The sequence below is a fragment of the Mytilus californianus genome, unplaced genomic scaffold (genome assembly GCF_021869535.1).
Source record: "Mytilus californianus isolate M0D057914Y unplaced genomic scaffold, xbMytCali1.0.p SCAF_8, whole genome shotgun sequence".
NCBI lineage: Eukaryota > Metazoa > Mollusca > Bivalvia > Mytilida > Mytilidae > Mytilus > Mytilus californianus.
The window spans coordinates 36582463-36599660 of NW_026262734.1; the positions used below are offsets into that span (position 1 = coordinate 36582463).

A 17198-nucleotide genomic window follows, 5' to 3' on the forward strand; every position below is an offset into this window, starting at 1 on the left:
ATTAATATATGAAAATTGCATTGTAAGTGCTTTCCAGCATATTTATAAAAAGTTTAAGAAAAAAAAATTATTAGTTTTATAGTTATTGCCCTTATATAGGTAAAATATGTTCAATGCAAGGGACATTGGAACTCTGTTCCTTTTTTCTTCCTTTTTTGGGGGGTTATTTTAAGATTTGTTTGTCTTAACCTGCAACAATAGTCACAGGATGGGAGATCCTTCTAGAGACACCATAAACTATTTGTAAACAGCTTTATATTTCAGTAGGTAGAACACCCTGATACTTCGTGTCTTGTTAACCTTACATTCTGAAATGTCTGTGTTGTATATGTGTTGTCCTAGACGTATGCCTCAAACTTTTTTTCTGATCACATGATTTCTCACTTATTGTTAGGAAAAGCATAACCATATTTGTTGTATAGAATCATTGCAGTGTCTCAAGGACGTATATTAGTGTTAGTTATACGTCCTTGAGTGTCTACATGATCGCCAAATAAGGTTCATCTGACATTGTCAAAGACATCATTTCATATTTCAGGAATCAGCGTTAAGTTTTCATGGTTAAGTCAGTTTTTAATATGGTAAAGCAGTATGACAACTTAATTTGGACGGTGTACTGAATGACTGTAAGGTCTGCACGTCTTACTATAGGGGTTCATTTGACCTTTTCCTCGATTTCAGGGTTCACTTGTCAACTTTAACTTGTCATCTGTTTCTCGAATACTATAAGCGAAACGTCAACTATGTTTGATGTAAGGGATGATGTTAAGGTATGCATGTCTGTCTGGCAGGGCTTAATTGACCTTGACCTTATTTCATGGATTATTAGTCAATTTCTATAAGCAAAATGTCAACTGTATTTGGCGTATCGAATGCACGTGTGTCATTGTGTTGGACAATTTAAACACATAACCTGGGAACAGTATATACATGTTCCTGACATAACATAGATTATGTTGCACCAGCAATTCAATTTGAATAAAAGCTCCACCACTGACTGAGAGAAATAAGCTACTTATTATAATAGTTAAACAAATGTCTAGATTTTGAGCTCCACTCAACCTGTTGGTGCTTGCTTATTCCATAACTTGGCGTCCGTCGTCTGTCGTCGTCGTCGTCGTCTGTTGTCCGTTAACGTTTACAAAAATCTGCTCCCCTGAAACTACAGAACCAAATTTAACCAAACTTGGCCACTATAGCTCTACCTATTTTCTGTTTACATCATAACACGCAGACAAATTTTTATAGCCTTAGAGTGATTGTCCTAAAATTAAGAATTTTACCAATAATTGCGTTTTTGCCTATTATCTTGAAAACTATTATAGACCGAGAGGGACACTAAAAGCAAAAATGATCGGCAAGACAAGATCTACAAGTAATTTAACATAGCAGAAATCGTCCGTCGACTTTTTATTAGAGTTATAATTGCTAATTATTTATTAATATTTTGTTTGCCTTTTTGCCATTTATCTTGAAAACTGTAATAGATAGATAACAACTTTAAAAAAAATATTTACCCAGTGGCGGATCCAGAGGGGGGCGTAGAGGGCGTACGCCCCCCCCCCCCTTTGCATGAACTTTTTTTTTTTTTTTTTGTAAAATGATTAATCAGACTAGACTTCGTGAACTTTGCCATTACCCGGCCGTGTATTTAATTTTTATGCGACAATTCTTTACTTATAAAGATATTTTTCGCTCGTATTTACTGTAATATATTATTGATTATGTCAAAGTCATGTGATTCGCCACCCGATCCTGCAATATTAGCCACTATTAGTGGGAATCTATTAGTAAAATTAGTCTGCTAGTAACACTAACAACAGTATACTTTTATACTGTACAGTATAGATGTTACCTGCTGGTAGTTATAACAAAATATGTTCAATTCGGGGACATCAAAAATCATGACAAGGGTTGTTTTGATTCAAAGAAAATTGCGTGTTGAATGGCACCAACATGATTTTCATAAGGAAAAATTTCCAAATCAGTCACACAATACACGAGAAGAGGTAAAAGAAGGGCTTTGCTGTCTGATCCTTTTCGGGTAAAAAATGATAAGCCGTGAGTTAGAAATATCGGCGTCACAACTCAGGAAGTAACGTCAACTAGTCAGGCACAGACAGCATTGAAAGAAGAAACAAAACAGAAATATTCACATGACATTCAGATTGGTCATAGTAATCAGCTGGTAATGATATTGAGGGTAATGAAATCATTTTTAGAAAATGTTAAACGAGTCGACACAAGTTTTCCAGATGTACTCGGTTTTACATACAGTGCTGTTTGCAACGCCGTATCCTTCAATTTCATTAAAGACATTAACTTGAACGGTGTATAAAATGCTTGCAAAAGTGAGAAAACAACATAAACGCCAACGTGTAAAAAGATTTTATTTAAAAAATTGATTGATTAAACGAGATTACTCCGGAAGAATTCCGATTTTGATTCCGTTTTATATTTTATTTTAGCTCTCTACGTGTGAGGTAGAAAAGGTAAACAAAAACAAAGTTTCTTTTTTTCTCTCTTTTGAAATACGCTATATATAAAAAAAACAGGCAGCTAATATTAGTACCTATTGCAAGATTGTCATATTTACATAAAAGTGCAATCAAATTCTAGAATTAACAAATAAAATTTGTTCGGTGTAGAAAAAAAAACCTTTACCGGGATTGCGGCTTGCCAAACTGAAAACACCATCAAATGGCATCATACTGAAGGTGTGCCTATATTGAAGTAGAAGTAGATAATAACTTTATATAAACCCTTAAGTGATTAATTGATGTCTACTCTTAAACAGTGATATCTTTAGATAGATATTTTAGATTTTAAAGTGTTGATGCAGTCTAAATTGACATTAAGCCCAATTTTATCGTCAAGAATGTAAATAATGTACAGTGATATTGGTGGAAGATATTTTTATTCATGTTGTTAAATACACTACTCGGAAGAGGTGTGCCTACATTGGCAGAAGCTATATAACAAGATACAGATTGGCAGAAAATATAAAGATACAGATACATGGACCTGCTAACGCACAAATTCTTCATTAGAGAAGACATTTAAGAACTAACATGACGGTACCCAAATTGCACCTATTTTGACAGTTTTTTCACCTACGTTTTTTTATGATGCAGACAAAAGTTTCCAATCTGTGTTTATTTTGTAGATGTATACTTGTTTACTATATAGTTACACCTATTTAATTTTGAATCCATATTGAATCATTGAAAAATGAGTATGAACCGACCTCCAAACGATCCAGGATTCCATTACGAGGAGTACCCAAATTGCATCGGCCAGCCGGCCATTCTTAAACTCACATCCTTAAGAATTGAATAACAGCTAGATGTTTTGTTCCATTTCTTCAAATATTTAGAACAATTTGACATTAGTCCATGCTTACTATCCATTTAATAAGAAATGATGACTTTTTGAGAACTTCGCATGACGACGATTACGTAGATTTACTTTTTCCAGTGAAAGCTTCATCTGTTGATATTTACTGTGAACGTTTTGTGTATATTTAAATATATTCAGCTATGTTAAAAGACATGTGTAATGTCAAATCATAAAAATACTAAGTGTTTATTCTTAAAGAAAACTTGTAAGATTTCCACAGCTGTTTTTGTTGAATATGTGCAATTTGTGTACTCAGTGCAATTTGGGTACTGTTACGTTATATCTGTTCTCTACAGAGCTAAGTATTTAGTGACAATCTATTTTCGTATTGGATAATGTATCTGGTCTAAAAAAAATAGTTTGCCACAAGTATTTAGTGACAATTATCTATTCCTGTATGAGATGATGTATCTGGTGTGATTTTTTTATTATTTTACCACTGAATGAATCACCAATCAAACTATATAAATAGATTGAAGTTAAAAAAAAATATCTGGAAAATTAACTGAATCCTTAGACAGAATGAATAATATAATTATAACTTTTTTGTTATGCCCAACTGCTAGTTGAAGGGGCATTAACTTTTACTGTTGTCATGATGTCCATCCATACATATGTCTGTCTGTACAGAAATTGGTTTCCATTTTCTTACTTTATTTGCACTCAATTATTTTTTTCACAGAACACAGATCAATTTATTCGAATTTGAGTGGCATCACTTTGACCGTTCGTGAGTTATGCCCCTTTATTAACGCAAAAATTGCTGAATCTTTCTTTTCTAGTCTCTAACTTAAGTTTGTCCTAACAAATGTTATAAAACTTATACACTACTTATTACCACAAAACACAGATCAAGTTTGAATTTGACTCCCGTCACTGTAACCGTTCTTGAGTTACATGTATTTATGCTCCTTTATTATTAAATGGAAAAAATTGCCAAATCTGTGGTGGATCCGACAAACTGTTGTATACCGATTTTATTTATTTAGATATGATTTACAAACTTCAGAAAAGGTTGAGAAGCATTTTAATTCTAGGGAATTCCAACCTGAAGCAAGTTGTACCAATGGAATTGATGGAAGCCCCCATTAGAACACTGTGCATAACTGGGGTTGCAACTTCACCATCTCATACAGCATCTAGTTCATCAAAGATGACCTATGCTGAAGTGGTGAGACTTCCTGTGCATGCAACAGGTCAGACCAAACTAAAACCACGTTTGATATTAAGGTATGAAAATAATGTCTAATATTATAAGAATGAATGGAAAATATGCCGGAGGAATGTCTGTCACTTTTTGTTTTTATACACCCTACAAACAAAGTTTTGGGAGATACATAAACAAAAATATTATATTTCTCCTATTTCTTAAGAATTATATATATATAAACAGTCACATATTTAAACGGTCGTGTCGTCTGATTTTTTAAACAGAATTTTCAGATTTACTTTACATTTAATGAACAGCATACATGTAGATGTACTCGAACTTAAGTTATACACTGCATGAGAAAGGGTCCCGGTATTTTGATTGCAGGATTTGAAAAAGTTATGCGATACTTATTTATAATAGTCTATATGTTGGAAAGTCATGCACGCTTAAAATTCTTTTATGAGAGTGACACATTGTTCATTTTCTAAAATAAAACAGGATACACTGTAGATACAAGACAAAATGTATACTGTACTGAACAAATCAAGCGTAAGAAAATAAATCATGTAGACAAATGAAATATACTTGGAAATTGCCCGAACAAATATTGCCTCTACAGCTGCCCCAAAGAGCCCATTCTTAACGAAATTTGCAGAAAGGGTCTTTTACATATATGTACTATAGTTTAGTTACTATCTCCCTTTACGTTTAATATGACGGTGCTGGCTGTGAAATTTAATAATAATTAAACTACAAGCCATCTGCTGTACTGTGGATTCACTTATTTTCGTGGGTACCAATTTTCGTGGATTGCGGAAAAACTTGCATTTTCGTGGATATTTGATTTCGTGGTTTTGCAAAAGTCTTCACAAACCCTTATTGAAAATATGTTATTCGTTGAACATTTAATTTCGTGGTTTACCTGTACCCACGAAATCCACGGAAATTGGTATCCAACGAATAATAATGAATCCACAGTATTTCAAAAGGCTATCTGTTTCTTCAGAAAATAACCATACTTTGTGCAGAGATTACATTTTTGTAACATAAAGAATCAACAATACTGTTATACAATTCTATAAGGAATAATAAAGGAATCATCATTCAAAAATGTTAAAGAGGTACACCAAAAAATTAAGAAAGTTTTCCCCGTTTTCAAGCAACTCGACTTTTAACTTAATTGCAATAAAGATTTATAATAAATATAAAAATAGCAGTGCTGGATGGGGGATTTCCTTGTGTGAGTTGACTCAAAGTGCTAGTTTATTCAGGTAACACACATTTTATATTTGTAAATCCAGTTTTTATGTGAAGTGTACATATCACAAAAATAAAAGCTAATATTTTAAAAAATATCATATTTTTTGTTATTGGTTAATAAAGTTATTTTTTTTTTAATTTTGATAACAGTGTATGGAAATGAAGAAATCAATTGGAGTCCCTACATTCAAAAGGAGGAGTGTGTCTTCAGTTGAGATTGGTAGAAAAAAAGAAAAAACAGTTAGCATATTATTTTGAATAGTATGACTACAAATGGCCATTTATAATAGTATATATATATATATATATATATATAGTCATTAATAATATTATACCATAAATGATGGCCGGAGAACATAGCAGAACATCAGATAGTATTTTGTACATTTAATGTTTTTTTTTATTTGGCTGATAAATCCAACATTGACATGAATGAAATCAAAATTTTCTTTTCGATTTATACCAGGTACATGCATGATAAATGTTATATACATTTTCCAAAATAAAGTGTTTATAAAATCTATGATGGAAAATAAATGCTGTATTTTTTATTCATAAATATCAAATGTTAAATAATTAATCCCCAAAAAATAAAACTTAAAATTCTTAATTCTTAATGTAGTCTCACAGATGAAGAAGTGGCACTTATGAAACAGGGTTGGTCATTGTTGCATAACTCTTTATTTGTTTATCTTTTGTTTTGCTCCACTATGCATTATTTTATTTGTTAACAATTTTACAAAGGGCTTCTGCAGAAAAAAAATACAAAGGTGTTTGAGTTGGAACTACATATTTATTTTAAGATACCTACATAAGAATGATAATTATTTTGCCATTAAACCTTAAAATGTGTATTTCTGAACCCGTTTGTACTTTTTCCTGGTAAATCTCTTACAAGAATGCATGGTGTTATTGTTTTGAACATCTAGAAACATGGCCCTATTACACATGATACATCTTCTTTCAAGAGGAATTAAATGATATTTAGATAAGATAGATATGCAAGTTACATGTAAAAAGTAAAGTAACAAAAATACTGAACTCCGAGGAAAAATCAAAATGTAAAGTCTGTTATCAAATGGCAAAATCAAAAGCTCAAATACATGAAGCGAATCAGAAAACAACTGTCATATTCCTGACTTGGTACAGGCATTTTTTATGAAGGAAATTATGGATTTAACCTGGTTTTATAGCTTTTTTTAGTAAAACCGTATTTAAAGAATAATAAGATCGTTAGAAACAAGGCAATTGACCTAATCATCATGCACAAAAGTAACTGCACGGTATTATGCTTTGGTCACTATAATGCATGGAGAGATTATGAATTGTGTCTATTTGATACAGCACTGATACAAAAAAAAACTAAAAAGAGATAATGAATGGCCATTGATATAATTTTGAAGTGGACTCACTTACACATGAGCTGAAAAAAATTAAAACCTACCAACAATATTACTTAATGATTGTACAACTACTGAAATCCCTTTTCTTTTAGTTTAAGACTGTTTAATTTTTTAGTTACTTTCATTTCATATTTAATATAGTGCATTTTTAATAGATACAGGGTAAAGACAAGTGATCTAGTATTTGGGGTCACAGAGGATGTGGCTGTAGTCCTACCAAACAAAGCTTTACTGGAACATAGTTTTTATCAGGTATTGTTGTATATATGTAAGACTCAGATCGACGTCCAGTCTCTAATTGATGTCCGTTCCTCAAATCGACGTCCAAATCTGACGTCACAATAAAATAACATTCCAAATCGACGACCAATTTTATGTCCCTCTAATCGACGTCTTTTTTGTTGTTCTCAAATCCACGTCAATTTTTTGGCTTCTCTAATTGACGTCCGTTTTATGGACATGTCGCAGTGAAATCTCATCTTTATCAAAGGTGGGTTGAACCTATAACTCAAAACGGTTGTTGAAAAATATAACCAAATTATAATACTTTTCAACAATTTGCCGTACGTTTTTATTCTTTCTATTGTTTGAGTCTGTATAGATGTACTGCCCTCTAGATATCTTTTGATTATCTTTGTCTTTGGGTTGTTGTCTCATTGTCGTACAATGTATACCCACATGTATTTGTTTATATGAACAATAAAAGAAAACGACAACGTAGGTCAAGAATATGAAGGTCTTTCACCAAAATATTATTATGCATGTACATGTAAAGTAATAATGATGTCTGTGATCGTCTTATTGTCATTTTCTGATGTTAAATTTGTCCTTTTATTAGCTCACCTAGCCCGAAGGACCAAGTGAGCTTTTCTCATCACTTGGCGTCTGTCGTCGTCGTTAACTTTTTTCATTTTGAACTTCTTCTAGAGAACCACAGAATGGAATGAAACCAAACATGGCATGAATGTTTCTTATGAGGTGCTGACCAAGTGTTGTTACTTTGAAGCCGATCCATCATCCAAGATGGCCGCAGCGGGGGACTTAGTTTAACATAGGACCCTATGGGAAATACATACAAATGTCTTCTTTTAGAGAACCACTGAATGGAATGAAACCAAACATGGCATGAATGTTCCTTATGATGTGTTGACCAAGTGTTGCTACTTTGAAGCCGATCCATAATCCAAGATGGCCACCTGCTGGGGACTTAGTTTAACATAGGACCCTATGGGAAATATTTACAAATGTCTTCTTTTAGAGAACCACTGAATGGAATGAAACCAAACATGGCTTGAATGTTCCTTATGAGGTGCTGACCAAGTGTTGATCCATCATCCAAGATGGCCGCCAGCGGGGGACTTAGTTTAACATTGGACCCTATGGGAAATACATACAAATGTCTTCTTTTAAAGAACCACTTCTTTTAGAGAACCACTGAATGGAATGAAACCAAACATGGCATGAATGTTCCTTATGAAGTGCTGACCAAGTGTTGTTACTTTGAAGCCGATCCATGATCCAAGATGGCCACCAGCTAGGAACAGTGTTTAACAAAGGACCCTATGGACAATACATACAAATGTCTTCTTTTAGAGAACCACTGAATGGATTGAAACCAAACATGGCATGAATGTTCCTTATGAGGTGCCGACTAAGTGTTGTTACTTTGAAGTTGATCCTTCATCCACGATGGCCGCCAGCGGGGGGACTTCCTTTGACATAAGACCCTATTGGAAATACATACAAATGCTTCTTCTAGAGGTGCACTGAATGGAATGAAACCAAACATGGCATAAATGTTTCTTATGAGGTGCTGATGAAGTGTTGCTACTTTGTTGCTGATTTACTGTTCAAGATGGCCACCAGGATTTTTTATTAAATTACAGGGCCAATATTAAACCAAATTTGGCCTCACTCATTATTAGGGTATCTGTTATGATTTTAATCTATTTTAACATGATTTCCAAAACCAAAGTAGAATCAGGTGAGCGAAACAGGCTCTTGAGAGCTTCTAGTTTTGATACCAATAAAAGAAAACAGTAATTGTTTCGGTAAGCTACTAGTTTTTGATGAAGGTAAATCAAGAAAAGTGCTTCGTACACATTAAATTTATAACGTGTTGTTTTCATTTATTTTCACAAAAAGACAAAAAGATACAGATAATATAAACAAAGATCAATTTGAAAATAAATGATTCAATGAAATTTATAGACATTGCGATGAGAGGAGACTCTCATCGATCAGACGTCGTTTTTGTGATTCATAACGTCACATTGGACGTCAATTAGAGGGTTAAAATATTGGACACTGATTTTAGAACGTGACGTCAAATTTGGACGTCGATTAGAGACCGGACGTCAATCTGAGTCTAACATATATTTAATGACTTGTGCTGATATATATAAATATATATATTGAACTGCATAAATATATCAGATCTCTGCATTTCCATCCATTAATAGTGTTACTTCAAAACCAAAAGACAAAATCATATAAAGAATATATTTGGACTACATTACAATGTATCTTGAATGCATTTATTTAACTATGTAATATTAACTTCAGGTTTGATAATATTAAAATGTTCTTCAGCATCAATTATCATAGTTTGCTCATAAACTATTGTCTTAATGCTGAAAAATCTGATTTATAGTAATAGATTGTTTTAACTTAATATAGACTCACATAAAAAAGCAACTGCTTGAACCCATATCAATGCAGCCTACGAAGAAAATGTGTGTGATGAAGAAAGAAGAAAAGGTACACATTTTATTTATTTTAAACATTTCTGCCCAATTCATAATGCAAAGCATTACATATTAAAGTATGTTATTTTTTTAGTTCAGAGTTCTTGTTTAATGCTATTCTTGGTATATATTTCCACTTTCACCGAATTAAGCCATCGTAGTATGAAACTTTTTTGTATTCAGAGATGTGTGTTAATATTTCCACTTTCACTGAAGCCATCGTAGTAGGAAACTTTTTTGTGTTCAGAGATATGGGATATATGCAATAGTTGATCATTTAATTAAATTCATGGTGATTATTGTTGCAGAGCACCTTTAATTGTCCTGTTTGTCCAGTGATGTGCTTAAAAGAAGACTTTTTGATAGATCATGTTATTTTGGCCATACTAAAAAAATAAAAAAAGGTTTGATTGATAATGTCATATATTACATGAAACTACAGCCTTCATTCAAACACTCGGCATCTTCCCAAAACAAAAATGAAACATTTGATAGATTAGCGATTCAAAGAACTCAAGGACTCAAGGACGTTGAACCGAAAAACAACTCATAACCAATAACTATCACGTAAGAAAATGCTTGTAAATATTTAAAAAGTGTGTACATGACATTTGAAAAAAAGAAAGCGTGTATTACACAATTGAATAGGTAACTATGGATACATGTACTTTTTATCATATAACCAATTGGAATGTTACACCATCATTTCCCAGTCAATCATATTCATGCAATTTTTTATTCACTCCTTGCAGTGTAATTCAAGAAATATCTCTTAATGTGAGAAATAGACAACATGCTATAAACATGAGAAAATAGATTTAATTTTCTAAGGCTTGACACATTTATAAAATGATCAACATAGAATAAAGAATGGAAACGGGTAATGTGTCAAAGAGACAACAACTCAACCAAAGAGTAGAAAACAGCCCAAGGCCACCAATGGGTCTTTAATGTGCACTATTATATGATTGTTATAAGCAAAAAATAAATAAGAATTTATGTTCTTATGCCTTCATTTATTTTGTAGGCAGAATTCAGACAGACAGAGATTCGTCATTTCAGGTTAGTTATATATACATTCAGAATACATCACACCATTTGACAATATGGTAAATTACTTAAAGGATGTTTTCTACTCAGTTTCAAAATATCAAGCTTTTCAGAACAGTGGTAAATATTGATAGGAGATTAATAAACTCACTCACTCACTCACTCACAACTAAAAGAGCTAAAATACTTAAAGGACTCTGTTGTTTATGCTTGTTTTTGAGATATAAGCTATTGAAAATTTTCAGGGAAAAATTCTCTCTTGAATTATGATATCTTTATCATTGACAAATCTTACTTCACAAACACTATTACAAAATGCTAGGATGCTAAAATTACAAGAATTTGATAAGATTTTTACAAATGGCTTCTCTCCGGCATAATAAAGATTTATGAAAAGAAAAATGAGTGAAGTGGCAAAAATAAATTTTGGTTTTCAAATGGACAGAACTAGAGGAATTCCAAAATCTGACAATAATTTAAAAACCTGACTAGCAAACATCTTTAATTAATATGGATTTAATTCTGCTGTATGGTGTTATTTATATTTGAACTTGGGGAAGATTTATAGAAAACAGGTGTTCAAATTGGTGTTGGTCCGAGGTCCATGACCTTCCATTTACTGGTTTGGACCTTCCCACCGGTAGTTAGTTACACCCGATGTACTTTAATATATTTGCAGTTTAAAAAAATTACAAAAACATATTGAGCAAAAATATGAAAATTTAGTATTAAAATGATCTTAATATATGCAACTATACTGAAAGGGAACTTATGTGGTTACTTACATTCTTTACCCTCGTGACGGGTTGACCTTTAAGTATAATTGGTCAAAGGTCAGGCTGGACCTTCCTTTGCCTAAAGTGAATTTGAACCCGTGGAATAAAAGGACATACAGGTATCAACAAGCATTTAATTCTTTTTTTATGCCCGCCGTAGTGGAGGGGTCATTAAGTTTTACCCTTGTCCGTTGGTACGTCCCAAAGTTAATTGGCTTCTGTTCTCTAACTTTAGTTTGCCTCAACCAAATGGTTCACTTTTACCGTTCTTCAGTTATGTCCCTTTATAACTTTATATGATGTGCAAGCGGGGGCATCATCTGTGTCCATCTGTGTCCCATGGACACATTCCCCATTTATTTTTAAATACATCATATATGTAGTGTGAGTGGTCAATTTCAATATAATTTGCTTTTTCTTTTTATTAGATACCAAATAAAGAAAATGCTGTTGAGGAACAGGGGAGTTTCTGTGATGAGAATGATACACAAAGAGCATTTGGTAGTGTATAATAGATGATATTTTTTTTTAATTGGATACAGTAAATAACAATATTTTTGTATACATTATTGTCACCATTTTCAATCTGACAACAGACTTGAATTTTAAATTAAGTTTAAATAGGCATTACATGTATTTACATTTGCACAAACAAATATGTTGATAGGTTTGATTTCTTTCAAGAAAAGTGCTATTTCTGCATATACTGCCTCTTTAAAAGTCTTACTTTTGAATATAGTTTATGTATAAATATATAAAAAAATCTTAAACATGGTGATTTGTGTTTGTAAAAAGTTCTTTTTATATTATATAAATTATTGCAGTTAATCATTCACTATTAATGTACTTTTAACATGTTTAAGCAATCTTTAGTTGTTGAAATTGTAATTTTTTCAAGTTTTTTACCTTTTTTCATTTATCTGACTAAGTCAATCAAGTTAAAGAGTGTGTATATAATGCAACTGAAAACTCTTTATCTCTGTTCTGTATCTAATAATATAAATATATATCTATGTGTATATTGTTTCAGAGTGTAATGAAGTTGAGAGTAGTATTTTAACCAAAAGAACATCTGCCTTAACAACAGTGAAGGTTTTAGCGAGCAGGTGCTATTTGGTGATGTTGAAAGAAATCCAGGACCTACAATGGTATCAATCACCCCAAAAAAATGCTATGTTTGAGACTGAAATTTATTTAGGATTATTTGATCTGAAAAAAATACTTTTAATTTGAGACATATAAACTTAACTCATTGGCACTCATACCACAACTTCTTATATCTATTAACAACTTCATTAAAACCCATTTAATAATTCAGGCGTATTGGATAATGTTTAAATTCATCTTTACCATAATTTTCATGGAAATTTTATGTTTTATTGACCAATGGAAAATCTGGTTAGTACTCTGGTGAAGTAAGGCAGACTGGACATGCTGCTACAAACAGTTTCCATGGGATTAATTAAACATTTGATCAATTCAGAAATTGAATTATTTAAAGACCTGAACAAAAAATCAACTTTTACTGTCTTCTCAAATTATTTTTTTTTTTAGTTTTTTTTCCCTTTAATTTCAAAATAAGAAGAGACCTTACTGGTACAGTTTTAATTTTCCAGATCCAAAATAAAAAAAAATAAATAATTCTGATATAATTGTTACACTGTACTGTATGCTAATTCTATTGAAGATTATTGTTTAAAACCTCCTGCCATGATATAATCTTGTACTTTATCCATCTTATTATACACCCCACAAAGTTTTTGAGGTGATTAAATAATAGGTATCACCCTGTCTGTCTATCCGCCCATAAAAACAAAACAAATTGTCCTATCAAATCAATGTAATTATCTGCCCTTGATTTTAATAGTTTTTTTTTTCTAAAAAATTTAGATACGCTTAATCACACTTAATTTTTTGATAGTTTGATCTACCTTTCAAGCTAAAGATGTTCCAGTCGTATAATGAATTATACTTGATAAAATATTTTTAAACCAAAAAAGGTATTTTTTGCAACATGTCCAAACTGGAAGATCAGAAACGAAGACACCATTCCAAATTGAGTTTAATATATCAAAAGAAAAGCCAGGTCATCTTGTGGAAATGTGATCAAAACAGTTTAAACTTATTTTTTTTCATTTAGAATGAATGTTTATTTCTATAATTGAACCAGATTTTGTGAATTTTACTTGAAAGCCATTTCATTTTAGGTTTATCAAGACTAATCTTAGTGCTTGCCATACAAGTGTCAAAGAGTGAAGGGCAAGAACAATTTTAAAGAACAGAGAAGACTTGTTTTATTGCACTTAGTTTTGAGTTTTTGTTTTATATTTTACCACTATGATAGAGTAATGTAACATTCAGGAAATGTATTGTTCTGATATATCTGTTTTATAATTTCTCCTTTTCATATGCCCGTTTACGGGACGTATTATGGTATACCATTGACCGTCTGTCCGTCCGTCCGTCCGTAGTCAACATGTCGGACATTAACTCAAAAATGCCTTAACCAATATGCATGAAACTTTGGTGAATTGTTTATATCTATTCACGTGAGCTCCCTTTCATTTTTTATAAATTTTGGATTTACCGTTTCCGAGTTTTGTGGGTTTTATTCATTAAAAAAGGGGGAATTTTCCGGTTTTTGGACAATAACTCAAAAACAATTTCACCAATTTGCAAGAAACTTTGGTGAATTGTTTATTTCTATCGACATGAGCTCCCTTTTGATTTTTATAAATTTTAGACTAGACGTTTCTGATTTATGGGGTTTTATTCATTACAAAAAGGGGGATTTTCCAGTTTTCTGACAATAACTCAAAAATGCTTTCAGCATTTTTTATGAATCTATGGTAAATTGTTTATATCTATTGTTGTAAGCTCCCTTTTGATTATTATAAATTTAAGATTTTACGTTTCCAAGTTATAAGATTTTATTCATAAAAAAGGGGTGATTTTCAAGTTTTTGGACAATATCCTTAAACTGCTTATAGCAGTTTTCATTAAACTTTGATGACTGATTTATATCTATTAAGATAACCTCCCTTTAGGTTTTTATAAATTTCTGATATAACATTGAGAAGTTATTGTTTGTTTATAGTCTGACAAAAGATTTACTAAGTATTGCTCAACAGCACAGTGTATTGCACAACAGCAAGAAATCTTTAATTGAATATAAATTTAATTCATATAACCAATTTCAAGTTCTTTGACTACATTTATTCAGAAACCTATAATATGTCAAATATTTAATTACAATCCAAATTCAGACCTGTATCAAGCTTGAATATTGTGTCTATTTTTGCCCCAGCTGTTCAGGGTTGGACCTCTGCGGGCGTATCCAGCTGCGCTCAGCGAAGCAGTTTATTAGAAATGTGTTAGATGTTTTTTTATACCTTTTCCTACTTGAGTACCATTGACAACTACTTTCTTTAATTTTTTTATTTCCTAATATTAAGATGTCATTCTTGAATACCTAATATTTTGTAGGTATGAACTGGTTTTTTTTCTTCTTGATATGTGTAGTATAAATCCCCCCCGCCCCAATTATGTTTAGTTTTGAAAAAAATATATATACCATAAGGACTGTCCACTATGGATGCCTCTCTAAATAAAGATAAGAGAATCTTGGCATACATTAAATACAAATTTCTAAAAAAAAAATTATGAAGACTCCATACAAAAAAACTTTGGAAAGTGTCACACCAGTGATTCTTTTTGTATAATTCAGGTTAGTTCTAAATCTCATTTTTCATTGGGGATTTTCTTCATTGTATAGAGGATGCATTTATCATCTAGTTTAATATACCTCACAATGTGATTTTTAAATGTTGTAAATACAGAAAAACATACATAATGATTATGATATGCTAATACTTCATTATTGCAAATAATTTTACTTTAAATACTTCATTATTACAAATTATTTTACTTTAAATTATGATGAATATTTAAACTGGAATTGACTATTCACATTTTATGCTCGTTGATTGTTGACATTATGTGTTGAAAAACAGAAAGAAGTCAAAGGACTAAGAGTTACAAGACAGAAAGTCAAAAAATCACAATTTATTAATTTACAATTATTTAAATGTATAAAAGGAAATGCATTAAATATTGTCTCTTTCTAAGATAAATTGCTTGTGCATTATTAATTTTTGAAAATGGTAAATTTGTTAATAATGTGTTTGGTCTATAAATTATAAAAGATTAAAATGTCAATTGAATTAGTCTTCCTATTAAAAAAAAAATCTCTCAAAACCACATAGTGACCTCTTGCTCTATATTTTTTAATTGGTTACTTTTTTGTCTATTTTGTTTTATACCATAATATTATGCATGATAAATATAATTTGTGCTTTATGCATGTCACTAATGTATAGATAATTTTCTTTAAATGTTGTGTAAACTTTATTTAGGTATTTATGGTAATGTATTCATTTACCTATAAACAAATTTAGAAAAATTAAAAGTTTTATAATAAAGAACAAAACTAATTAAAACATTTTTTGATTGATTTTTTATCCAATATGTATATTAAAAGGAAAGCTGTTCCAATAATAGATATGGTGTTTAAATATAACTTGCATGATATAGAAAATAAAACTGCAAAAGATAGAAAACAAGAGAGAAAATTGCTTCAAGAGGGTTGTACTGTCATATTCAAATTCACATTTCCTGTTTACAGAAGGAATGCAATATAAAGCCTGCATTGGACTTAGTATTGTAGCTAAGCATGTTTGAAATGATTTTTTATTAAATGATGACTACTATTTTAACTAAGTAAAACTAGATCAGGGTACAATCTGTGTGAATTATGTGGGTTTCTTAGAAAGGGTCTACATGTATACATGTATGTATTGTCAGTGATTCTTAGATATTCTCAGTATGTTATGTCTAGTTCCAAGATCTAGTCTGAATGTATTTTTCCAATATTCAAACATGCAGCGTGTATGCTGTTTCTATGGTTCTTAGATACAGTCTATGCAATATGTAATGGTTTTAAATTATGATACATGGCTTTATCATGTTACAGGATCATTTTTCTTAAAACACCTTTCATTTCAGTTTTTGTCTGTATAAAGCTTTATATTTCAAAAGTTAGAAGACCTAGATGCTGCAGATACCATATGTTACGAAATTTCCCTCTGTCAAATGTCCATTGTCCTCAGCCTCATTTTCATGGTTCAGCATCTGCTTAAAGAAAAACAATGTTTGTCATGTGAATTTTTTACATACTATGAGTAATAGGATAACTTTATTTGGTATATGGGTTCCTTGCAATGTCTACATTTCAGTCAGACAGGGTTCTTCTGACCTTGACCTCATTTTATGTTAAAGTTATGTGATCTGATCCATTTCTAAAATACTGGAAGCATTATGTCAATTATAGGTTGTGTATGTAATGATTGTA

The 17198-nt window shown here is 31.4% G+C and overlaps 1 long non-coding RNA gene across 3 annotated transcripts; it reads left to right on the plus strand.

Annotated features, from left to right (window-relative positions):
* Positions 1-3464: 3464 nt before the first annotated feature.
* On the plus strand, positions 3465-14168 carry LOC127710901 (uncharacterized). 3 transcript variants are annotated; one of them, XR_007986389.1, is made up of 9 exons: positions 3465-4629; positions 5963-6052; positions 6435-6469; positions 7371-7467; positions 9895-9975; positions 10990-11024; positions 12217-12289; positions 12819-12936; positions 13996-14168. It is a non-coding gene; the product is annotated as an uncharacterized LOC127710901 (long non-coding RNA). The 3 variants fall into 3 exon arrangements; XR_007986388.1 differs by lacking the exon at positions 6435-6469 and adding an exon at positions 10271-10366; XR_007986387.1 differs by lacking the exon at positions 6435-6469.
* Positions 14169-17198: the final 3030 nt, after the last annotated feature.